The sequence below is a fragment of the Giraffa tippelskirchi genome, chromosome 1, assembly GCF_054371585.1.
Source record: "Giraffa tippelskirchi isolate mGirTip1 chromosome 1, T2T-mGirTip1v1.2.pri, whole genome shotgun sequence".
Lineage (NCBI taxonomy): Eukaryota > Metazoa > Chordata > Mammalia > Artiodactyla > Giraffidae > Giraffa > Giraffa tippelskirchi.
In genome coordinates this window covers 70,045,990-70,072,841 of record NC_137275.1, presented here as the reverse complement: position 1 = coordinate 70,072,841, position 26,852 = coordinate 70,045,990, and the positions used below count along the sequence as shown (strand labels likewise).

Below are 26,852 nucleotides of genomic sequence, written 5' to 3'. Positions count from 1 at the left end.
TCCTGACAAAAATTGTCATTCTTGACAGGCCTGAAACACTTTGGTACCACTAAGAAACCTAAAACAGCATCCTGCACAAAATATGTTCTCAGTAAGTCTTCGTAGAGTTAACTTTTTCTTTTCTTTTTTCTGCTTTTCTTGTCTCTCCTTTTTTATTTAGTACAGTTTATCTCCCTTTTGACACATGATTTATCTTAATGAACTGAAATAAAAATGACTTCATAGTAGCCTCTTCTTGCATCACAGTGCATCCTTACTAGCATATATTTTAATGATTTGCACAAATATTTCAAAGTGGTAAAAACTCTTATGAATGGCTTTTCTTCAAAGGGAAGATATCCAGAAGAGCTTGATAGGGAAAAGGCTATCAGCAATATTCTATTATGGAAATAGAAAGAGATCAGCATAGTATGAAGGAGGTCTTGCTTTTACTTTCAGGGAAGCCTGCCACATAACCATTAGCAGCATAGTGCAATGATGTTAAAGAGAGCATCAATTAAATCAATTTACCCCAGATTAATTCTGTGGGTAATGACTCAGAGATAATATTCTGGGTATCTTTCAAGCAGATGTCAGCATCATTTAACCATTGTTTACAAAGGGTATACCATTTGTCAGGTATTTTTCTTGCAAAGGAAACCAGAAGGCAATTTACCCAAGGTCACATAGATAGTTAAGTAGCTGACCTAGGATTCAAAACCTTAGACTGAGTATATCCAGCTCTTTATAATACACTATACTGCTTCTGAATTGGATCATGAAATATAAGTGGAGTCAAAGATAAAAATAGTCATGCTATTCCAAATAGATTCAAAGACCTTCAAAAGAAAGGCACTGATTCAAGATATTATTTACAGAAGAAATTTAAACAAAGCATCAAAGCAATGTAAAAGATGGAATGAAATGTGCTTCTGGTGTGCACTTCTTACAAGAACAACCTCATTAGATAGAAGGAAATATGAAGGATGAGGCAGATTGTTGTCAACTTTCCATGAACATCTCTTTAATAAAATATATTAAAGAACAGAGGATAAGAGCCATGATACCCAATAAATTCAAGGAAAGAAAGGGCAAAGAATTCAGAACTGTATGTAAGAAGATGCAGAAGAATATCAAAGAGAACTATGAAAAATTCAGTAAAAAGTTGAGTGAAGAACAAAAAATAAAATTCTAAATAAATGAAAGATCTATCTTAGAACATTCCAATCACTAAAATGTGAAATTAGAAACAAATAAATACAAGAGGATATGGATAAAATACTGGTCTTTTTAACCCCATAGTACCAACAACAGTTCTCTGGTTTGCTTTGACTCTGATTTTTCTCGGACTAAAGGTTATGAATGTATATGTACTATATACAACGATATCGAAATGCATTCATAAGATGTCAGTAAATGATATTCAGACATATATGAATTCATAACTGGTCCCTAAAGGTAATTTTGTTATAGATTATGTACTGTATATATCTCAGATAACAACCAGGAAAGAGTGATACATTCCCAGAGAAGTACAGAGCAAGCATCATCACAAAGATGATACAGAATGGAAATGTTCAAGAAAATATAGGGGAATGTTTTAACTAGAGATCAAATCTCAAGACAGATTAATATTTTGTATATGTTCATTTGATTAACACAATTAAAAATTGAACTATAAGCTGCTAGGACAGATTAGTGCCTACCAGCCACTTTCTCAGAGTAGTAAGGAATACAATAGGAAAACTTATAGACAAAAATAGTGTGACTAATGTTTGAAGTCTTGATCATATAAAGTTTATTCATTGTGGTTTTGGGTGCACCACAACAGTAATTTCATAAAATGTTATTTTACTGTAAGTACTGGGCACATATGAATAAATGCTTTGTATCTACCATATTATTCTCATAAGTTAATTAGGGAACTGAGATAAAAGAATATTCATAATTGATTCACAGTGATATAAGTGTACACATACACACACATATATGTTGTTTAGTTGCTAAGTTGTATCAGATTCTTTGCTACCCCATGGACTGTAGCCCACCATGTCCCTCTGTCTATGGGATTTTCCAGGCAAGAATAGTGGAGTGGGTTGCCATTTCCTTCTCCAGGGAACCTTCCTGATTCAGGAATTGAACCCACGTCTCCTGGCCTTCTGCATTGGCAGGCGGGTTCTTTACCACTGAGCCACCTGGGAAACCTATGTTTCAGTTTAGTTCAGTCACTCAGTCATGTCCAGCTCTTTGCGATCCCATGGACTGCAGCATGCCAGGCTTCCCTGTCCATCACCAACTCCCAGAGCTTACACAAATTCATGTCCATTGAGTTGGTGATGCCATCCAACCATCTCATCCTCTGTCATCCCCTTCTCCTCCTGCCTTCAATCTTTCCCAGCATCAGGGTCTTTTCCAATGAGTCAGTTCTTCACATCAGGCGGCCAAAGTATTGGAGTTTCAGCTTCAACATCAGTCCTTCCAATGAACACTTAGGACTGATTTCCTTTAGGGTGGACTGGTTGGATGTTTATTACATACATATATTTGTAATAAAGGGGCATGGAAATCTGAAAGCAGGGAGATTGTCTTCAATTACTGCTGAAGAAAACTATATGAAGAAGACATTACGCCAGATGAGACTGCATAACTCTAAGCAAACTCAGAAGTCTAGATTGGGCTCAAGCTACCCAATGAAATAATCACAGTCATTTCTCCCTAGAGCCAGCAGAAGTTCCCAACAAAACTTAGTCTAAGTTGCTTCTCATACTTTGATCATAAGAAAACATCTCAATTTAACAAACATAATGGTACCTGAAAATTGAAATCAGAATTGATCAGAATTGATCAATTTAAAATAAATAAAATCAGAATTGATTCTGATTATTCTTATAATAAATCAGAATTGATTCCACATATATTGATTTGGGGAAAGATATGCACTGTAAATGTATAACAAGGGATGATGTTTTAAAAGCTCTAAAGAGTGCATCAATTCATAAGCACAAAACAAGGAGATAAAATCTTATCGAATCTTCATTATCACTGTTCAAATTTGTCAGTTGGGGAAAAGCCCAGGACAGTGGTGAAGCAACTGATTTTTTCTGCATTCTGTACAAGTGCAACTCAAGAAATGGAAAATGAATAGTTAGACATGAAATTCCTGGAGAAAAAAAAACTTTAGGAAAGCAAATGGATATGTAATCAATAGCTCTATTAATGTGTACCAGCATCCTTGATAAAAGCAAACAAATGAAACCTTAAGAACCAAAGCAAAGCATTTGAGAGTGGGGCATACCACAAACAGAAGATTACATGGATCAGGTCAAATACTTAAACCACAGTCACAATCAGGCTGATTTGTTCTTTCACTCATGCAATTTTCATCCAGTTTCCAGAACTGACATCTCCCAAACCAATCGAAGTTTCAAGTCTAAATTCTAGAACAAGTCTGCAAAGCAGACAGGAGAATCTCTAGATGAATAGCTGAAAGGTTTAGCAATTTCTCAGTTTTGTATGTTAGATTAATTTACTGATTGTAGTTTTTCCTTCCCCTGTAATAAAATTGTCTATCCATATTATTTATTGTCTGATGGTGAGTTGAGTATAATTCACTACATGAAACCATGTAATTTGCTTTAGCCAAACTAGATATTAGAAGATCTGATGAAAGCTGAAGCTTAAAATGTACCTATATAAATGAGCTTTTCCTGTTATGACTTAGTGATTTCCTATGAAAAGAAAACATTCTCTAAAAACCGTTGCCTTTTAAGCCTGAGCATCAGAACAAAAATTCATGGAACGGATCTAAACTGGATCTTCAGTCTTTAGCCAAGGCTAGCTGACCCACATTATGAAGCAGAGATATAGCTGAGCCCATCTTAGGTAAGACAAAATGAGTGTGAGAATAATTATTCTTGTAAGCATTGTATTTTGGAGTTGTTTTTCAGCAATATTGTGGCAATAGCTGACTGATACAAATGCTTTTGAGTGTTAGTAATTGCTGTCTTAATTACCTTGCTCTTTTCAATCAAGCTCAGCCTTCTACTTTATCTCCAGTAACCAGATTAATGCTCTACTACAATCAATTTCCTCTCTAATCTGAGTCCCTTTGGTTGGATTTTTGTTACAGGCTATACTACTTCTGGATACTCCGCCTAACTGAAACCTACTGTCCACCTGCTTCTGTATAAAAATATCATTATATGCTTTACACATTATGTGAGATACATAAATGGTAACAACTATAATACCACCATTTATTAAGAAACAGTTACAGGTCAGGCACATTTAGACATGTATTTCCATTGATTCTTTAAAAATTTTTTAAAAATGCAAGGTAACTTTTATAATTGCCATTTTCTGGGTTAAATTCGTTCATTTTTATTATTTCTATATTACAAAGGCCTTAGACTTAGAAAAGGTAAGTAACCTGCTTAAGACACCTCAGACAGTAAATATTACAACCATGATCCAAATTCAGTTTTGCTTTCTAGGCTGTTTCCTGTCACACATTTAAAATGGAGGAATCATGAAGTTTTGAAGTGATAAGATACATGCCCATGTTATGTCTGAATAGTTTCCAAGGGATAAAAATTGTCTACTATTGTGCTTGCTTTGATAGCACATATACCAAAATTGGAATGATACGGAAAAGATTAGCATGGCCCCTATACAAGGGTGACACAAATTCATGGAGCATTCCAAAGTTTTTATAAACCAACTATGCTTTAAAAAAACTGTCTACTGTGTAGACCTTAGAGTACTGATAAAATTTCCTTGGCTTGTCTAAAAGATGGTATGTACTATGTCACTTGGCAAGTATGGTCAGACAAGTGAGGATGGGTTGGATTAGGTGATACAATTTTTATATAAAAAAATAATACTATTCATTGCAGCCATTCTAAGAAAAATTAATGGTAAAGTTTTAGTGTTCGGACATTTTCCAACTGACTGTCCTGATTCTGTTTTTAAGTAAAGACCAGCGCAAGTCTGAACATAAGAGTTCATGCTTGAGCTCTGGAACAATATAGAACTGAGTTTACATCCTGAGTCTAAATTTCTCTGGCTTATTAAAATTACTTATATTCCTGAAATCTCAGTTTTATCATCCATAAAATGGGGCTAACAGTAATAACTACGTCATAGAGTTGTTGAGGGAATTAAATGAAAAGTGTCTTATGAAAATAATTTAACACTGTATCTGGATAAATATAATGTGGTTGCCTGAAACTATATGTATTGAACTTCTATAATATCAGGCTTCCCTCGTGGCTCAGATGGTAAAGAACACGCCTGCAATGCGGGAGACCCTGATTTGATTCCTAGGTTGCAAAGATCCCCTGGAGAACAGAATGGCTACCCGCTCTGGTATTCTTGCCTGGAGAATTTCATGGATAGAGGCCACAGTCCATGGGGTTGCAAAGAGTCAGACACGACTGAACGACTAACACTGTCACTTTTCTATAATATCACTGAGAATGGGAATTATTCTTTGCTAATGGAGAATGGATTTTTGTAAGGGCAGAGAAAGACAGAGAAACAGGTACACAGAAGGGGAGGTGGAAAAGGAAAGTGCAAGAAATTTAAACTGATTTGGTAGCTGGTGTAGAAAACTCTAAACCAAGGCATGATGGAGAATACCTGGACAAACAAAAATGCTGTCTGAAGCAGCATAGAGGGTAAAAATCTTTGAAAGGTATGACTATAGATTACATTTCATATAAGCTACCTAGTGCCATTATAGTCAATAGGACCAGGAAATGCCATTGTTTAGAGGTGAATAGAAGCAATTTAAAATGCAGCTACTTCCACTTTGTACTGGTGAGATTCATCCATGTTTTGAGCTGCTGTTTTCACCTCTTCATAGTTTATCGGGTTTGAGCCTAATTGGCCTTGATTGGAATCATGGGAAGCCACTAATTAAAATGATTAACAATATCAATAATAGCAAAGGGGATAGAAAAGGAAGCCTCTTATTTTTAATGGGCTGAACACCATATCTTGCTGGCAGAATGAATAGAAGTTAATTGAAGAGTGACAGTGGATAGCAAATTTCTAAAATGTCTGTTTTCATGTTGTAACAAAGGGCACATTTTCTAGAAGCTATACCACAATCACAAATATGGACAAGATTTTTCTTCTCCCCCACTAGCGAAATTAAAACCAATTTCTAACCTCAGATGTTTTCAGACACGTTATTATGGAGGATGTCTTCTTCTGTGTTTAACACTGGAAATATTTCAGCTTTGCCATTGACCTTTAAATTATTCTAATCTGCTTCTATTTACAAACACAATTTCTGCAAATAGGCTTTGACCAGAACAGATTTTAGATGCAACAGCAGGACAAAATCCTGACTCAAGAAGAGAAGGGAAAGGCCTAGCCCTCAAACATCTTCTTACCACTGGATCTTGACAATGCCCAGTGGCTTATTTCTAGAACATAAGTGAAATCATTTGGATAGTACATTTTCACCCTCTACCTCAAAGGGGGTTCGTTGTTTCATTCCTGATATCCAGCTCCATTTCTTCCTTGGCATAGGTGAATTCCATGAAAATTGTATGTAGCTACATCTGGATTGTCTTGCTGGCTGGGAGGATGAGATTTACATAGTCAAGCCTGAGAAATACCTGGCTCTTAATTTCCTTCCTACCAGTATTTAATCCAGAAGGGACTCTGATGGCTCAGGAATACTTCATAAGAAATTACTTATATTTTGAAGCCAGAGGTGGTTCCTCTTAACAATCCTATATTTTGCTTGCATCTTTATATTTTGGGTGAGGGAAACACTTCCAATTGTGACTTATTTTTTAGAAATTGTATTATTTATTTTTGGCTGTGCTGGGCCTTTGTTGCTGTATGGGGGCTTCCTCTTGTTGTGGTGAGTAGGGCTACTTTCTAGCTGTGGTGTGTTGGCTTCTCATGGTGGTGGTTTCTCTTGTTGTGGAGCACAGGCTCTAGGGCACACAGGCTTCAGTAGCTGTGGTTTGTGGGCTCATGACTTAAACTTTTGATTCATTTATCTTTCCTTGATTTAACAATTATTCACACTTGCACAGAACACCGCTTCCAAAATGCACTCACAAAACCACTACTATTTCCTTCTCTATCTGCTACATTCAGGGTTTACAAAAGAATCCCGAGAACTAAGCTCAGAGACATCTCTGCACTTTGAGGGCAAGTTATTGAACTGATCAACGCCTCATTTCCATACCTATAAGATGGGAATCCACATATTATGTACCTAGTGGGATTGCTATGAAGATTTAAAAAAGTAATCTTTATAAAAGTGCTTGGAACATTGCTGGGCCCAGAACAATTACCTAATAAATGTTTCCTGGTTTACTGTTCAGTGACTACTACTATTCTGTGAGTTCTTTCAGTGCAGGACAGCAGAGATCACACTTAAAGTGAAAGTGAAAGTCGCTCAGTCGTGTCCGACTCTTTGCAACCCCATGGACTGTCCCATGGACTAGACAGTCCATGGAATTCTCCAGGCCAGAATACTGGAGTGGGTAGCCTTTCCCTTCTCCAGGGGATCTTCCCAACCCAGGGATCGAACCCGGGTCTCCTGTACTGCAGGCAGATTCTTTACCAACTGAGCTCTGAGGGAAGCCCGATCACATGTAACTTACTGTTGAATCTTCTGGACATGGCAGAGTGCGTGGCACATAGCAGGTGCTCAACAATAACTGTGACAAGTCACTTCTAAGACGAGTGACTGTGGCCTCCAATCCTTCAGGTGGAGTCAGTAGAGGAAACCAAATTTCCGATTTAAGTGCAATGTTCTTCCTACCTCAGTCCCTTCATAAATTACTTATTTTGTCTCATTCCCTGAACATTTTAGTGTTAGGCAATGGAGATGCTTGGTCATAACTTGCTGGACTGAATTTTCTCTTTTAGGTGCTGTTTTCTTGTATTTTAAAATAAAGCATAGGATAATGGGTGGTTTCACTATGTCTCACAATAGTTTCTCAGGCCTTTTTTTTTTTTTCTTCTTCTGTTTTCCCCTGGCACAATTGTTTTCAACAACAGACAAACAAAACACACTTTCTTCAAACAAAATCTTTTAAAGAAACCAAATTAGACAACACAGTTCTGAAAGAGACCTCCAGGGAATTCAAAAGCAAGAATTCTGGAAACTTGGACTCACCAGGCAGCTGTTCTTTCTAGTTTCTCTCTCCCTTTTCCTAAGCCCTGGAGGCAGTTTTGTTTAACCTTTAGGATTTTGGGAAGCACCACCTTAAATCTACTTCCTGGGGCTCAGTAATTGTGGATGCCCCAGCTCCCATTAACCTAACTTCCTTCCACGGGTTATAGAACTGTGTCCAGCTATAGGGCAAGTTGATGTGTATATACATAAGGGTATTGTGGATCTTACAAAGTGGCTTAACTGAACTCTCAGCGATATGGTTGCTAGCCAGACAGCAAAGAAATGCTAACTCCTTTGTAACAAAAAGGGCTGATAAAGCTTTCATTACTTTCAATCTTCTTTTAATTAAAGCTTGTGTGGCTAAAGTGATTAGTCAACATGAAGTCAATGGAACTTAAGCTTTTATGTCTTTCTATTTTACAAATGGCTCCGTGTGTGTGTGTGTGTGTGTGTGTGTGTGTATTTGTTTGGTTAGTGGTCTGAAGAAGAGCACTGATTAAATTTTATGCTCTCGTTATTTTTGTTCATACTTGTTAACTCTGTTATCTGACAATAGGCTTCTAGAGTCTTTTTTATGATGATGAAACATTCTGCTCTTGGGCTGCTCTTAATAGACAGTGCTCCTTGCCAGACATTTTCAAAGTGTTTGTTCACCTAAAAGCAAAGTTTTTCTATCTTAAACTTATTTGTTTAGCCCTCTGATTGAAGATGACCTGCCAAAAGCAGGTTACTTACACCTCAAAGCTCAAATAAGGCCCAAGGAAGGCGATATGATGAGGCCATTTTGGTGCTGGTGAAGGCAGTATTTCTTTTCTAGAGCAAGAGTTCTCTAAGTATTCCAAACATAATTTTATGTAATATGTTGTTGTTTAGTAAGTGAGTGTAAAGTTAGCTTTATGTAATATGTGTAGAGACATGATTTTTTAAACTTAAATCAAGGCAGAATTTTTGTCATTTCTATGAAATATTTAGCATAAGAAATGCATATAATAATAATTTATGTGCAAAAGTATGGCTCAAATATGTTTTTTGGGGACTTTCTGTTTTCAAGAATGGCTAGTTATTGTAAACATGAGTGAGCTGGTATATACACAATTGAGTTACCAATATTGTATATGAAAAAAAACCAGGGGATTTTCATAAAGGACCTAGATGGTTATATGAAAAAATGAGAAAGGTAGTTATAAACTATTAGTGAAATACCATAAGTAGATATTTAAACTAATGTGGACATGGAAATAATATAAATTCAAATTGAGGTTCATTTATGTAGGGATTTTATTAATTATAGATGTTTCACATGTTTATGCTAATTTCAAATACACATTTGAGGCTATAACTTAGAGAACGTTGCTTTTTAAAACAAAAACATGGTTTCAGGAGAACTCCAGGGATACAGCCAAGTTATGTGAAATACTAGAAATGATCAAAAGAGGGAGTCTGAACCCTGACCTGACCTAGACTTGCTGGTGGCTCTTGTATCTTGTGGGGAAGTAGCTACTACTTCAAGGCCATGTTCATGCATATCCCTGGATATCTGCATTAATAAATCTATTCCTAAGTTCTAGAGGAATCTTAAACAGAATTAGGTATAGCAGACCAATGAAACCCTGGATTCTAAAATTCTTTCATCTAACCCACTAACTGTCCCAGACATGGTTGGCTGACTAATTAAGGAATTAGTTGGCTGACTAATTCCCAAACTCACTTCCTTGCCTGCCTCCACTAGAAAAACTGTGAAAATGATATCTTCCCAGACACCCTTGCATGTTGGGGTGGTCATGTGATACAGTTGGAGCCAATGGGATATAATCTGCAGTCTGCTGGATTGCTGGTAAACCTAGTGCTTTCTGACAAATGGGACTGACAAGCTCAGAGCTTACATGCCCCTTCTTCCTTCTCCTTGCCTTGAGCTTGGATATTATGCCTGGACTTGAGACATTTGTCTTGTGTGTATGAATAAAAGATACAAGAGATACCAAATCATGGCTCAACATGGTTGATCCACAAAACTACTTCCAAACTTCTTGGTGTGAGAGGAATTTAAGGTCTACTTGATTAAGGCAGCATTTTTTTGGTGTTTCATTAGAGAGGAAGCATGTATTTAATAGACTTGATGACAGGGTATTCATTTCACAGTACATCCATTTCACTTTATAAGCAAGTATCTTGACTACTTCTAACTCTAACATGCTTCTCTTTAGAAAATCACAGTCCGCACTTAGACTTTTCAAACACTCAGTTTGGAAAATCCAGTGAACTTACTTATTTCTCTACTGAAATTACAGAGAAAAATGAAAGCATTAAATTCAGAACTCTAGCCAAGACAACTAGAGTGGAAGAAAATAAAGCTTCCAAATTCACTAATGTTCACCATAATATTGTTGCAGTAGTGTTAATAGTACAAGCAATACAAGTTCCTATAAGGGTAATACATTTAGATCATAAATTTGAAATAGTAAAGTAGGTATATTTATAAGTACAACCTTTGCATGTGTTCATTACAATGAGAATAACCTTCTCTCAGGTAACCTACTGAACAGAAGTACAGATCAATAATCTTAATGCAGAAACCATTTCAGGAAATAACAGAAGCTACCAATTGTCAACTAATTGGGATATTGTTTTTCTAAGTGAATATATATAAAATTCCAACTACTCAAATCACTGCAATCATTTTATTTGTCTTATTCTCTAGAGGAATTTTAAACAAAGTCTTCAGTGATTGCTTTGTTATTTCAAATCTGCCCAGTAATTTTCCAGTGTATTAAAAGACATTCAGTGTTGACTCTGGTAGGGGAAAAAAATTCAGTGTCTGCCTGAAGGAACTGCTCATTTTCAGTCAACATAATTATTCTGTATTAACACATCTGCAATTCAAACAATATCACACTTTAGTTTTTTTTCTTTCTTGCTAATAAGTAACTTGATGGAATCATACATCTCTCTTTAACTTGAATAAATACCCAAATCATTTCTATATTGTGAAAATTATGCTGAGCCAAATGAGATGATTGGGTTTGAGCTAATAAGTATCTGTCACATAACTCAATTGCATGACCTCCTGAAACAAAGCAAAACAAATCAAAACAAAGAGTCTGATTCCTAGAATATATAGCAATTTATGTAATAGTGGAAATATTTTTTTAAATCAATGAATATAAAATATATTCCCCAAGGCCTCAAAAACTGTTTTAAAATATGAAATTTCAGATCAGTACCAAAGGCTGTCAAAATAATCTTCCGTGCTCATGGTTTTGACTGCATGTTTCCCTTTCTCAAACCTCCAGGGCTGCCTGTCACCTTCTGTATCAAATTTAAATTATTCTCAGTGCTTGAGGGGCTTCCATCTGCCCTTGTTTACAAGGCCTTTCTCAATTTCCCTTTCCCCATTGTCCATTCACTAGAGTCCATCTAATTCACAGGACTTTTCATACTGCAGTATAATTGCTTGAAAGAATGATACACTAAGAATCAGAAAGCACAGAACTTGAGCAAATAAATTATATAACCCCCCTGAATCTTTTTAATCCCCCCCAAACAAACAAGATCAAAGGCTACTAACAAGTCAGTTTTCCCTTCTCTATCCTTCTGTTATGAACACTCATCCTTCTATGATGACTTTCAAATCTACCACACGTTCCTCTTCATTTCAAATATTTTGTTAGATATACTGGAGACAAAGGATCTGAGGGAGAATGTAGGTGCAGAGGTCCTGGAAAAAGATATATTTATTGAACATCTAACCTACTGACAACTTTACTTCATTACTTCATTTAAGAAGTACCTACAGATATCTACTGAAAAAAAGGGGCTTTCCTTGTAGCTCAGTCAGTAAAGAATCTGCCTGCAGTACAAGAGACCCGGGTTCGATCCCTGGGTTGGGAAGATCCCCTGGAGAAGGAAATGGCAACTCACTCCAGTATCCTTGCCTGGAAAATCCCATGGACACAAGAGCCTGGTGGGCTGCAGTCCATGAGGTCACAAAGAGTTGGACATGACTGAGTGACTAACACTTACTCAAAACAAGTCTTACTTTCCATCACTCATTAACTTATATTTTACTTTTGTGTATTATGATTCTACCTGTTCTCAGGTTTTCAACTTTACCCCCTCTCCCCACTTTTTTCTTTTCCATTATTGCTGAGATCAAGAAATTACTCTCAGTAATACTGTCTTCAACTCCAGGCCCTGCCAATGAGAGATTGTAACTGACAAGTTAGAGGCGACTATGGACACCTTATTCTCCAGGGCTTACAGAGATTTCCCCAGGAGAGAAAAGTGATGCCGTTAATAATCCTCCCTTCCTAGCACTTGTGGTTCACGTCATCAGTGATACCAAAATCCCTGACTGATTTTATCCACTGAGGACTAACAGATCAGTTAAGCTTCAAGTAAAATGCAATGACTCCTTAGACTTAGTCTTTAGACCCTTAGTCTCCACCCTTTATTTTACAGTAGAATTGTTTATATTTGTTGTGTCCAGTTCTTCTCCTCCCATACTCCCTTGAATTTATTCTAATCTAAAACTTCTGTTAGTAAAGTCCATAATGACTGCTGCATCACTATATATAAGATGCAAATTTCAGCCCTTATCTTACTTGGCATATTGTATCAGCTGACCACGTCTTTTCCTTATAAAAGTTTTCTTATTTTTCAGGATACAATTTACTATTTTTTCTACTGAATACCTCTGAGTATTCTTCTTTGCTGGTTCTTTGTTATTTTCCTACCTCTGAATGTTGGAGTGCCTCAGGGTTCAGTTCACCTCTCATTCTTTTTCTGTCTTTACTCATCCTCTTGATGACCTCATCCAGGCTTATAGCTTTAAACCCATCAATATCCTAAAAACTCCCAATTTCATATCTATGCCCTGGGCATCTCATGATTTATATAAAACTCCTCTTAGATATCTAATAGGCACCTACAACTTTACAGGGCCACTGCCAAATTCTCAATTTTTCCTCTAAATCACATTTCCATTTGATTTTTCCACTCTGATACCTGATAGCTGAGTGGATTTGGATAAGTCATTTCTCATATCTGTGCCTCTGTTCAGCATCTATAAATTGAGCTTAAAAAATATTTCCCTTGCCTACTCATAGGACTATTATAGGGATTAAATAAAAGCACATGACAATACTTTACAAATCTTAATTGCTTTCAAATGTAAGTTATTTTTCACGAAAATTTTTTATTATGATTCTACCACATGTGATCATTATTTTCAGTAATTTCAAAGTCAAAGTCTGGAATTTGAAAAAGTGAGAATTCAGCACATTAAACTTTGTATATTCTGCTTACAGATATGAGGACAAATGGGTGGGTTTAAACACAGAGCAAAAATGACATAAAATTGAATGTAATTGGCACGAGAAGTATTCCATACATTGAAAAGAATACTCTGTTTTGATCATGGAAATTCAATGTCCTATTCACAGGCAATGGGATAAATTTCTTAGACCTGTAATAAGAGCTACTGTTTGTTTATAATCTGAAGCTAGTTTTCATTCCATAGTTATTGCTGTTCCTGGGTAATGAGTAACAAGATCACTTTTCCATCTGGCATTCTGTAGCTGAAAATAGCAGTAGCATAAGGTGAAATGTCAGTGGTAACAAAAGGTGGTTTATGTCATTTGTAAAATATGGCCATAGACCCAAACATCAATGGTGGTATAAAATCCCAGAAAATACCTTAATGCTAGCGAATCCAAGCCTGTGGCGTAATGAAAGAGATTAAACTCAGAAAAAAAAAAATGGTTTTGAGTCCTGGTTCCACTACAGAAAACATGTCGCTTAATCTCTTGATTCCTGATTTTATTTATAAAACAAAATTATAATAATTCCTATTTTGCAATATTGTTTGAAGAATCAAAAGCATGTGAACGCCCTTTAAATTGTACTAGACTATACAGAAGTTAGTGGTTACCGCCATTTCTGTTGCAGGGAAGATAACTCAAGAGTAATTTTTCCCCCACAATGACAAATGAAGGATTCCTTAATGAAGTCACATCATGCAGTCACAAGGTTACCAAATATATCAGTGCTGTGGTAACAGTAATCAAAATGATTGTAAGGTGGTCTTGGTAATTTTCACCAAAAGACATGTGAGAAAATGTGCAAACATCTTGACTAGTTACAGTGTACCGAAATTTCAAATCCATTTTCTGGTCCAAAGTCAAGAGAAGATTGAAGGAAAAGGAAACCGTAAGAGAGCAATTCTTAGAGCATCTGAACAGTTAAGGTGGTTGAGGACTCTCACTCACTTAAAAGAAAATACAATGATTCCTCATAAAAACTAAGCTAACTGAAATAAGTTTAATATGTAAACAGCTAAATAAAAAGAAAAAAAGTGTTTCTTCTTTTACTAACCTTCCAGAAAGCTAGCAGGGAGGATCTGCCTCCTGAACTACCACTGGGGATTTAGAAAATGAGCAAATCTGTGATCACTGCACAGGTTGGGGAATAAACCAGAGAATTTCGAAATTTAACATTCTGAGAGAAGAAAGTAAAAAGCATAATTCTATGAATTAATGCCACTGCATTGGAAATATTATTTTTTTTTTAATTCTCTAGTAAGCAGCTAGGAGTCCTTATCCAAGATCCAGCCCACATGGAAAGGGAGGAAGGAAGTCAGAAGCTATTGAGCGAGGAGAATCCTGGAGAGTAGAGGGTAGAAATTTTGGGACTGGACCAAGTCTGTCTTATGTGAGCTGGCACTGCTGTGTTATTGAGGGTTTGGGCTCTGTCATCACACTGTCTAGGTTCCCATCCTGGCTTCCACATTTACCAACTACCTGGTCTTGGGCAATTTTATTTAACCTGAATGAGGAAAACAGTATTAACATTTCCCTCATGGGGTGGTCTTAACAAATACTTAAAGCAATAAAGTACTCAGAACAGCACCGAGCACAAAATAAGCACATGATAAATATCAGTCACCATTACTGTAACTACTACCCTGATGACAGATGCTATCATTATCATTATCATTGTCCTCATTAGTACTGTCATTTGTCCTGCATGTGGAATTGTGTTTGGACGGGTCAGAGCATGGGAAGAAAGCCAAAGCTTCTGCTATCTTGGCGGGCGGGAGGAAGGAAACCATTTTGCAAGGCCTTTTAAAACCTGATTCCCTGTTGGCTCAGGAGGTGAAGAATGTGCCTGGAGTACTGGAGGTTTGGGTTCAATCCCTGGGTCAGAAAGATCCCTTGGAGAAGGGAATGGCAACCCACCTGCTCCAGTATTCTTGCCTGGGAAATCCCATGGACAGAGGAGCCTGGTGGGCTACAGTCCATGGGGTCGCAGAGTCGGACTTGACCGAGAGGTTAACACTTACTTTAACTTTTAAAAATAGTTAATACCATGAAAATTTTTAGTGTAAAGAGAGTCTGTATTCCTTAACAAAGAGAATATACACTTTCGTTGTTATTTGTATGCTTTGCTTAGTTGCTTAGTCTTGTCTGACTTTGTGATCCAATGGACTGTAACCTGCCAGGCTCCTTTGTCTATGGGGATTCTCCAAGCAAGAACACTGGAGTGGGTAGCCATGTCCTCTTCCAGGGGATCTTCCCAACCCAGGGATTGAATTGTTATTTAATTAATACTAATAAACCTGTATCATTCTTGATATGTGCTTATTCAAGAAGAAAAACTATTTTCATAGATAAGACACTTGGAGCTACCCATACATTAGGTCTCTTTTAACCATCAATACATTATTTTTCGCTGCCTATGGCAGTCATTTTAGACTCAAAGAGTAGGTTCTTTTGTTTAGGGAACAGAGGTTCATTTTACAGTAATGTGTGAGTCAGCTGTCCTGATAGAATTTACAGGCTTGAGAGTGAGACAAGCAGGAGAAAGATTTACAATGCCTTCCAATGCTGAGACTTCATATTTATCTGGAAGAGGATAATGGTTTAAAATTCAGGGTAAAATGATTTTGACAGGAAAACATAAGCAATGATCCTGTATGAGTTCTTTATATGGAACTGTAAGCTTCATACCTAATGAACATAGTCTCAGTTCCTCCAGCAATCCTAGATGATGGTTTTAATAACCTTATTTTATAGGTGAGGAAAATGAGGTACAGTTTGATCAGCAGAACTGGAATTCCCATCCAGGTTTCTTAGACTAAAAAAGCTCACTTTCTACACTGTGAAACTTCCCTGCGCCCTCATCCATTCCAACCCTACCCTCAGCCCTGCCCTTTGCTGCAACAGTGCTATGAGGTAAGGTGTAGGATCCACAGGTCATAGGTAAGGGGCCTGAGGCAATACAGAATCCCCAGAAAGCATAGATCATTCAGCAGCAGCAGTACACAGTAAACGAAGCCTTTTAGCTTTTGATTTTTAGGCTTTGAAGAGTATCTTCCCTAAACTGCTAATTAAACACGGTTCCCATCTCCTTTCACCTTTGCAAACCTGTTTGCCATGGTACACAATGTATGTTATTGCTTAGCTGCCACTGCTGTTTAGTTGCCAAGTCATGTCTGACTCTTCACCACCCCATGGACTGTGGCCCACCAAGACCACCTGCCTTTGAAGCCAGGTCCCAGTTACTCACCTGCTGGTGAACTGGGGAACTTCTTTTTTTTAAGCCTCCATTTCTTCATCTAAAAATAAGGACCTCTAGGGGTTCGTTAGGAAGATTAACCAAGCTAAGCCATAGTAAAGCACTAGAATAATATATGGGACGTAATTAGCACTCAAATACATTAACTTTTGCTGTTGTCATTATTCTTGGACCACTGCCTCAGAATCTTCTAGGCCAGGATGGCTCAAACCTTATGCTATTTATTAATAGTAGGTCTAGTGTGGGGTTCCTTGGACCGCAAGGAGATCCAACCAGTCCATCCTAAAGGAAATCAGTCCTGTATATTCATTGGAAGGACTGATGCTGAAGCTGAAACTCCAATACTTTGGCCACCTGATGCGAAGAAGAACTGAATTATTTGAAAAGACCCCGATGCTGGGAAAGATGGAAGGCAGGAGGAGAAGGGGACGACAGAGGACGAGATGGTTGGATGGCATCACTGACTCAATAGACATGAGTTTGAGTAAACTCCGGGAGCTGGTGATAGACAGGGAGGCCTGGCGTGCTGCAGTCCATGGGGTCACAAAGAGTCGGACACGACTGAGCGACTGAACTGAACTGAGGGTGGAGTGTAAGATTTCACTTTTCTCAGAGGTTTCCAGGTAGCGCCAGTGCTGCTGGACCAGTTCATACTTTGATTAGCAAGGAACTAGTGACTCTTTGCAACCCTATGGACTGTAGTCCAACAGTCTCCTCTCTCCTTGGGATTTTCCAGGCAAAAATACTGGAATGGATTGCCATTTCCTACTCCAGGAGATCTTCCTGACCCAGGTATTGAACCCTCATCTCCTGCACCAGCTATTTACCACTGCGCCCCTTGGGAATCTCAGCAAGGAACTAGAGTACAGTTTCAGGGGCCCTGCCTAGACTCTGGGGAGGAGGTCTGAGAGACGAAGTGTTTACCTTGTTCTCAAAGAGATTCTAAGGCACACTAAAACTTGAGAATGCTGTGAGCAAGGTTTCAGTTGGTTCTATTAACATTATTTGACAGTGCAATTCACTGGAGACACAGCCTGATTGAATTCCTGATTCATCATCATGACTTCAGGGTAAAATGCTTCTGATTCTAAGACACCCTCATCCCTTTCTGTAACAGAGGTAATGAGTCAATTTTCCAAACAGAATAAGTAGATAATCCTTCTCAGTTTACTAACATAATTCCCCAAATATTAAGGAGCATTAGAAAAGGCATCCTTTTTGCAAGCTCAACTAAGCAGTAGTTTTCTAGCACAAATATTTGGGGAAATAAAGACTTCTGTTCAAGGCTGACAGCTTGAGTTAACAGTTTCTATTTTACATTGACATTCTCTTCTTTTTCCTATTCTTTCGCTATTTTTTCTTTTTCATGTAGCAATTTTTTAAAAGACTCTTTTGGTTCAATTCTGGGGTAGAAATTCAAGGGAGATTTGAACAAATCAGTCTTTAAATAGGGTAGTGACCAAGGCAGCTCATAGGGTGACCAAGCACCCTAGTTTATCCAGGACGGTTGCATTGTTAGCGCTGAGAGTCCCCAGGTCTGAGGAATTCCCTCAGTTCCAGACAAACTATGACAGTTAGTCACAGCTAATGCAGTTAATGTGAATCTGATTCAATTTTTCCTAGTGTTTGTCTTTCAACAAATTGAATTGGCTTGGGTCAGATGTGTCATTTTGTAAATTCAAATAATTTAAAGAAGAAAGTTTGCTTGGTCTAGGGAAACTTGATATTTACTGCTTTAATTTTTAAGTCACTGTTGGAATATGTTTGAATCAGTTTCCAAGAGAGGGATGTAAGCTCAGTAAGCTGCTTTGTGGATCAGCTAGTCTGATCCATCCATCGAACTCCATGTAAATTTGCTGCTCATTGATTACTCCCGTGTAGCCCCCATCATGGCCAGATAACCAGAGCAATCATTCCTTTACAGAGTTACATTTAGTTTCTTTCAGAGGGTGGATTACAAAGTATGATGCTATTCATGAATTTTCAGACTCCAAAAGAGCTCAAGATAGGCTATTTAAGAACTCCAACGGACATCTCTTCCTATGACACTCTTTGCTTATCCAGAAAATCCAGGCTGTCCTGAGCATTTCCTACATCCTCCTCTGATGAAGCATTACTAATGAGTCACATTCTGAATCTGGTGATCTTTTTGTGGCCTTTGCACATTTCTTCTTCAGGAATGTGAAACACCATCGTGTCTATTGTATCTAACAGTTTTATTCTCCCTCTCCATCCATGTTACTAAGGTTGCCTTATAAAATCAATCTTTCATTTAGTGAAGCCTAGGTTTCTTCCTTTGCTTCCATCTTCACTTCCCACTGAATGAATCAGGTCTCAGCTTATGATCATTTGTTATGTGCTGCTGCTTCTGCTGGACCACCCCTAGCAGCCTGACAGAGCTCTGGGCTATATTCCATGATCTCTTTTAATTCCTTGTTGGCAGCTTGCTGGCCCTTTCTCTACCTTCCTACCAGGTTTAATGCCTTTTAGTGTGCCAGCTATGTTTTTTAGAATTTTTCCAAAATGAGACCAAAAAAAAAAAAATCAAATCTCCAGTTCCCAATTTTCAGTGAGCAACTTTTTTCAGATAGTATTTCACCATCATTTACTATCTTAATTCTTCATCTTCTGAGCTTCTCCGTCCACAAAATAATCAGTAATGCCTTCATCTTAATGAGAAAGTTCTTCTGATACTGCAGAGTTATGGGGCTAGCAAACAGTAGAAGGTAAGCAATACATACTAGTTCACTCATGCAAATAAAAATCACCCAACCTGGCCAGCATCTCTCTTTCCTATAGACCTGCCTCTTGCAGAGAGTAAAGGCAGGTGGATGATGCTGGGGTCTGCGGAGTTGGCATATGGCAGTCCCAGAACAAGGTTGATCAAAAGCACATGCCAAAACCATCTTATATAGAGGACTGTTGGGAATGTACTCCTTCATGGCTCTGTGGAAAAAGAGAATACCTTCTTAAATGTGACATTCTCTGAACCATATATATACACAGACAAAAGAATCTCTACTAATCCTCAATTCCTTCCTGACTGTCTCAATAGCCTAATACCTAAATTTTTAACCTCTATCTTATTCCCTAGGAATCCATCTACATGCTGATGCCATGTTGACCCTCTACTATGTAAATTTGATCATTTTTATATCCTGCCTAAAACTGTTCACCAATGACCTAGAATAGTATATAACAGATAATTTCAGCTGATTGGCAAGAGGCATTGCATGAAAAAGGGTGGTGTGCTTAAATTACCCAGCCATGCTGACAAGTATCACATTAAGACAATGGTCACTAACTTGAGATTCCTCAAGGCTGCTTAGCCATTAAACCACATTGCTATGTACCATTACTTCCTCACTCTCTTAACTGGTTCATGTTGACTCTCACCTTTTTTGTATCTGCCTCATCCTCATTCTTGGCCTAAAGTCTCCTGAAAAATACAATCAATCAGAAAAGGAATTACCCACCTCTATAGTCACCTGCCTAGCTTTATCTACATTCATATACCTCCCTCCTTTCTTTAACTTTTACTTTATATTGAGTATAGTTGATTAACAATATTGTGTTAGTTTCAGGTGTACACAGTGATTCAGTTATACATATATGTTTATCTATTCTTTTTCAAATTCAGGATATTACATAATATTGAGCAGACTTCCCTGTGCTATACAATATGTCCTTATTGGTTATTTTAAATATAGCAGTGTGTATGTGTCAATCCCAAACTCCCAATTTATCTCTCTCTTCCACCCATGGTAACCATAAATGGTTCTTTCACCAAATTTGCGATGCTGTTTCTGTTTTATAAATAAGTTCATTTATATCATTATTTTGATTCCACAGGTAAGTAATATCATATACTTGTCTTTCTCTTACTTCACTTAGTATGATAATCTCCAGGTCCATCGATATTGCTGCAAATGGCATTATTTCATTCCTTTTATGGCTGAGTAATATTCTATTGTATATATGTGCTACATCTTCTTTATCCATTCAGCAGTCTATGGACATTTAGGTTGCTTCCATGACTTGACTATTGTAAACAGCACTGCAGTGAACATGAGTGCCCGTATCCTTTCAAACCATGTTTTTCTGTAGATATAGGCCCAGGAGTAGAATTGCTGGATCATATGGTAGCTCTATTTAGTTTTTTAAGGAATTTCCATACTGTTCTCCATAGCAGCTGCACCAATTTCCTTTGCCACCAACACTGTCCATTTTCTCCACACTCTTCAGCATTTACTGTTTGCAGACTTTTTGATGACGAACATTCTGGCTGTAGTTTTTGTTTGTATTTCTCTAACAATTAGGGATGCTGAGCATCTTTTCATGTGCCTCTTGGCCATCTGTGTGTCTCCAGAGAAATGTCTATTCAGGTCATCTGCCAATTTTTTGATTTTTTGAGCTGCATAAACTGTAAATTTTGGAGAATAATCCCTTGTTGGTCTCATCATTTGCAAATATTTTCTCCCATTCCGTGGGCTGCCTTTTCATTTTGTTTATGGTTAACTTTGCTGTGCAAAAGCTTTTGAGTTTCATCAGGTCCCAGACATTACTTTGATTTATGTCAAAGAATGTTCCATGTTTTCCTCTAAGAGGTTTATAGTATCCAGTCTTACATTTAGGTCATTAATCCATTTTGAGTTTACTTTTGTGTATGGTGTTAAAGAATATGCTCATTTCATTTTTTTTTTTTTTTGCACATAGTTTTCCAGTTTTCCTAGCACCATTTATTGAAGAGACTGTCTTTCCTCCGTTGTATAGTCTTTCCTCTTTTATTGTAGATCAGTTGACCATAGGTGTGTGTTTATTTCTGTGCATTCTCTCCTGTTCCATTGATCAGTAGTTCTATTTTTGTGCCAGTATCATACTGTTTTGATGATCTTTTAGTATGATCTGAAGTCTGGAAGCCTGATTCCTCCAGCTCTGTTTTTTGTTTTTTTTGTTTTTCTCCCCCCTCAAAATTGCTTGGCTATTTAGGTCTTTTTCATCTCTATATAAATTTTAAGAGTTTTGTTGTTGTTGTCCTAATTCTGTGAAAAATGCCATTGGTAATTTGATTGGGATTGCATTGAATCTGTAGATTGCCTTGGGAAATATAGTTGTTTTGACAAGGTTGATTTTTCCAATCCAAGAACATGGTATGTCTCACTGTCTGTCTGTGTCATCTTTGATATGCTTCATCAGTGTCTTATAGTTTTTGGAGTATAGGTCTTTCATCTCCTTAGATATATTCCAAGGAATATTATTCTTTTTGAGGTGATGGTAAATGAGACTGTTACTTTAACTTCTCTTTCTGATCTTCCATGGTTAGTGTATAAAAACACAACAGATTTCTGTTTTAATTTTGTACTCTGCAACTTTACCAGATTCATTGCTGAGCTCTAGTAGCTTTCTGGTAGCATCTTTAGGATTTTCTACATATAGTATCATGTAATCTGCAAACAATGATGGTTTAACTTGCTTTCCAATTTGGATTCCTTTTTTCTTCTCTGATTACCATGGCTAGAACTTCCAAAACTATATTGAATTAAAATGGTGAGAGCAGATATCCTTGTCTTGTTCCTGATCTTAGAAGAAATGCTTTCAGCTTTTCACCGTTGAGAATAATATTACCTGCAGGTTTGTCGTATATGGTCTTTATCATGTTGAGGTAAGTTTCCTTTATGCCTCTTTCTGGGGAGTTTTTATCATAAATGTGTATTGGATCTTGTCAAAAATTTTCTGCATCTATTGAGTTGACCATATGGTTTTAATTTGTTGATATGATGTATCACACTGATTTGAAGATACTGAAAAATACTTGCATCTCTGAAATAAATCTCACTTGATCTTGATGTATAATCTTTTTAATATATTGTTGGATTCTGATTTCTGGTATTTTGTTGATGATGTTTGCATCTATATTCATCACTGATAATGGCCTGTAATTTTCTTTTTTTGTGGTATCTCTGTCAGATTTTGGTATTAGGGTGACGGTGGCTTCATAGAATAAATTTGGGAGTATTCCTTCCTCTGCAATCTTTTTGGTAATAGTTTCCAAAGGCTATGTGTTAACTCTTATCTAAACATTTGACAGAATTTGCCTATGAAGCCATCTGGTCCTGGACTTTTGTTTGGGAATTTTTGAATCATAGGTTCAATCTTAGTACTCGTAATTGGTCTGTTCATATTTTATATTCCTTCCTGATTCAGTCCTCTTTTTAAGAATTTGTCCATTTCTTCCTGGTTGTCCATTTTAAAGGCATATAGTTGCTTGTAATAGTTTCTTATGATCCTTTGTATTTCTTACCTCTCCCCTTTTGGAAGCTGTTACTAGATAAGATCAATTAATTGCTCCACCTGTGCAAAAGACTACATTTCCTCTTACCTGCTCAAACACATTGTTCTGCTTCGCCCTACATTGTCACTTTTTTCATCAGCATATGAACGTGTTGTTATTACTTTCTCTTCACCACCACCACCACCATCATCATCAAAACTCCACTTACACTCCTTTCCCATCAAGGAACTGCCCCAACTACTCAAGAGAGTTTCTGTAGTGTCTCTTCAGTTATTTTACTCCAAATCCTTCTTTAACATACTTCAACCAGACTTTCATTTCTATAATCACCAAAACTTCTCTTGCTAAAGTCATTGATGATGTCCATTTTGCTAAACTTCACAATCTCTTCTCAGTCTCAGGCTTACCAGATCATCAACAGTATTTGATAGAGTTTAACATTCCTTTCTCCTAAAAACATCTTCTTTAGTTGGTTTCTAAGACATCAGACTGTATTGGTCTTCCTATTTCTTTAGCTTCTCTTCCTAACTAATTTACTTCTTAAGCTTTTAATGAGGCAGTACAGCAGGGAAGACTTGTATTTCTATTCTGTCTATACTCACATCCATGGTAGTCTCATCCAGTCTTGTGGCTTTAAATACCATGTAAAATGTTGTTAAGTCTCAAAAGTATATCTCCCCCGAGACCTCTCCCTTGCCTTCCAGACTCATATGTTTAATGGCCTACATGGTACCTCTACCTGACTGTCTACCGGTCATCTCAAAATTATCACACTGAAAACTGAGCTCCTGATAGTCCTAATCTCAAATCTGCTCCTCCTCCAGTTCAGTACAGGTTGTTATTCTGTTGCCGGGTTTTGTCTGACTCTGTGACCCCATGAAATGCAGTATGCCAGGCTTCCCTGGCCTTCACTATCTCTGTGAGTTTGCTCAAACTCATGTTCACTAAGTCAGTGATGCCATCCAACCATCTCATCCTCTGTCATCCCCTTCTCCTCCTTTCCTCAATCTTTCCCAGCATAAGGGTCTTTTCCAATAAGTTGGCTCTTCCCATCGGGTAGCCAAAGTATTGGAGCTTCAACTTCATCATTAGTCCTTTCAATAAATATTCAGGGTTGATTTCCTTTAAGACTGACTAGATTGATCTCCTTGCTATACAAGGGACACCCAAGACTATTCTCTAGAACCACAATTTTCTTTTTCTTATTTTTTATAATGACAAAAATATTTTGTATTGTAATATAGCCTAATAACAATGTTCCAGAACCACAGTTTAAAACCATCAATTCTTTGGCTCTCAGCCACCTTTATGGTCCAACTCTCACATCCATACATGACTACTGGAAAAACTACAGCTTTGACTATATGGACCCCTGTTGGCAAAGGGATGTCTCTGCTTTTTAATACTGTCTAGTTTTCTCATAGCTTTTCTTCCAAGGAGCAAACATCTTTTAATTTCACGGCAGCAGTCACTGTTTACAGTGATTTTGGAGCCAAAGAAAATAAAATTGGTCACTGTCTCCATTGTTTCTGCATTATTTGCCATGAAGTGATGGGACTAGATGCCATGATCTTCATTTTTTGAATGTTGGGTTTTAAGTCAGCTTCTTCACTCTCCTCTTTCACCCTCATCAAGAGTCTCCTCTTTAGTTACTCTATCTTTCTGCCGTTAAAGTGGTATCATCTGCATATCTGAGGTTGTTAATATTTTTCCCAGCAATCTTGATTCCAGCTTGTAATTCATCCAGCCTGGCATTTCGCCTGATATACTCTGCATGTAATTTAACTAAACAGGGTGACAATACACAATACTCCTTTCCTGATTTGGAACCCGTCTGTTGTTCCATGTCCAGTTCTAACTGTTGCTTCTTAACCTGCATACAGGTTTCTTGAGAGGCAGGTAAGGTGGTCTGGTATTCCCATCTCTTTAAGAATTTTCCACTGTCGTGATCCACACAGTCAAAGACTTTAGTGAATTCAACAAACAGAAGTAGATTTTTTTTTTGAAATTCCCTTGCTTTTTCTCTGATCCAATGGATGTTGGCAATTTGATCTCTGATTTCTCTGCCTTTCCTATATCCAGCTTGTACATCTGAAAGTTCTCGGTTCCCATACTCTTGAAACCTAGCTTGAAGGATTTTGAACATTACCTTGCTAACATATGAAATGAATGCATTTGTGTGGTGGTAGTTTGAACATTCTTTGGGACTGGAATGAAAACTGACCTTTTCTAGTCCTGTGGCCACTTCTGAGTTTTCCAAATTTGCTAGAATATGGAGTGCAGTACTTTAGTAGCAGTATCTTCTAAGATTCGAAATAGCTCAAATGGAATTCCACCACCTCTTCTAGCTTTGTTCATAGTAATCCTTCCTAAGGCCCACTTGACTTCAAAATGCAGAATGTCCGACTCTGAGTGAGTGACCACACCATTGTGGTATTCCGTGTCATTAATTAAATTTGTCTACTTACTGAGGTCAAACACTTTAGTAGCAATATTTTCTTGTCTTCTCTCACACTGTACATCCAATCTATGAGCTGATCCTGTTAGAACTACCTTACAATATGTAATACTATATTCACAATACAACCACTTTAACCACCTCCATCTCTTATACTTCACCCTAAACTTTGTCCATCTTAAGCTTGTGTTTGGTCACTCAGTGTCTGGCTCTGTGTGACCCACTGGACTGTACCCTGCCAGGCTCCCCTGTCCATGGGATTTTTCAGGCAAAAATACTGGAGTGGCTTGCCATTTTCTTCCCAGAGCTTCTTTGCAACCCAGGGATTAAGCCTGAGTCTCCTGTGTCTCCTGCATAGCAGGCAAATTCTTTACCTACTGAGCGATCAAGCTTGAATTACTGCAATTTTTGGAGATGGTATCCCTGATTAAAGCTTTGTTCCCTTAATACCTTCTCTACAGAGGAGCCAGAATGGTCCTGTGAAAACACAAGTTGGATGATATCACTCCTCTGATCCAACCCTCCGGTGGCTTCCAATCCTAATCAGAGTAAAAGCTATACCCTTACACAGGCCTACAAGGTCTTGCAGATCTGGCCCCCTCTTACCTTCTGACACCCTCACATCTATCTTCCCACACATTTTGTTCCAGGTCTTGCTAAAATTTACAGTAATCCACCTGCATCAGGGCATTTGTATATAATTCTCTTTTTAATCACTCTTTTTTTCACCCCACATCTGCATAGCTTGCTTTCTCACCGTTGGTTTTTACCCACATGTCATCTTTTCAGTAAGAACATATTTAACTTCAACACCCCTTCTTGGACACTGTTTTTGCCTCATTTGTCACCCCAGCATTTATCATAACCAAATTCACTCTAATCTTCTTTACTTACTTAGTTTACCATCAGGCTCCTCTACTGGGACATAAAGTACATGAGAGCAGTGACTTTTGTCTGTATCCTCAGTGCCTAGAATGTTTCTGGGCAAAGAGTAGGCTCTCAACAAACATCCAATTAACGAAAGATAAAATGAATGTATTCACGAACAAATTAAAATATGAAAAAAATTGTAATGCCAGTTTAAGCAAATTTAAGTCAGTCTATTACTGCAAGATTTCTTAGGGCTTTCAAATTCAATAATGCAGTTTATGCATCTCCTGGGGGAGGATGTAGCAGATAAAATTCCTGATGATTTTTATACACATTTGATCACTGGTCTCTCAGGATATCTTATGAGATATGTTTCTTAGACCTTTGCTGCTCAAAATGTAGTTTGTATACCACTGCTCATTCAGAAATTATTACTTATATGCAATGAGAAAAATACAAAAATTGAGAGTAAAGATTTAGAAAATTTTGTTGTTACTTGATATTGCTGTCAAGAGCATTGTCAGTGG

General features: G+C 37.5%; 1 long non-coding RNA gene and 1 other non-coding gene across 3 annotated transcripts in view; one reads left to right on the top strand and one right to left on the bottom strand.

Moving 5' to 3' along the window:
* The first annotated feature begins 4,584 nt into the window (after positions 1 to 4,584).
* Positions 4,585 to 4,690, top strand: LOC145521677 (U6 spliceosomal RNA). Its single transcript, XR_014065580.1, has one exon. It is a non-coding gene; the product is annotated as a U6 spliceosomal RNA (small nuclear RNA).
* A 13,726-nt stretch (positions 4,691 to 18,416) lies between these two features.
* LOC145528964 (uncharacterized) overlaps positions 18,417 to 26,852 on the bottom strand; it is a 174,294-nt gene continuing 165,858 nt past the window's right edge. For both annotated transcript variants that reach the window (XR_014070822.1, XR_014070826.1), the window contains exons 4-5: positions 20,102 to 20,144; positions 18,417 to 19,651 (exon numbers count right to left, since the gene is read on the bottom strand). This is a non-coding gene — a long non-coding RNA (uncharacterized LOC145528964). The remainder of the gene's footprint in view (positions 19,652 to 20,101; positions 20,145 to 26,852) is intronic.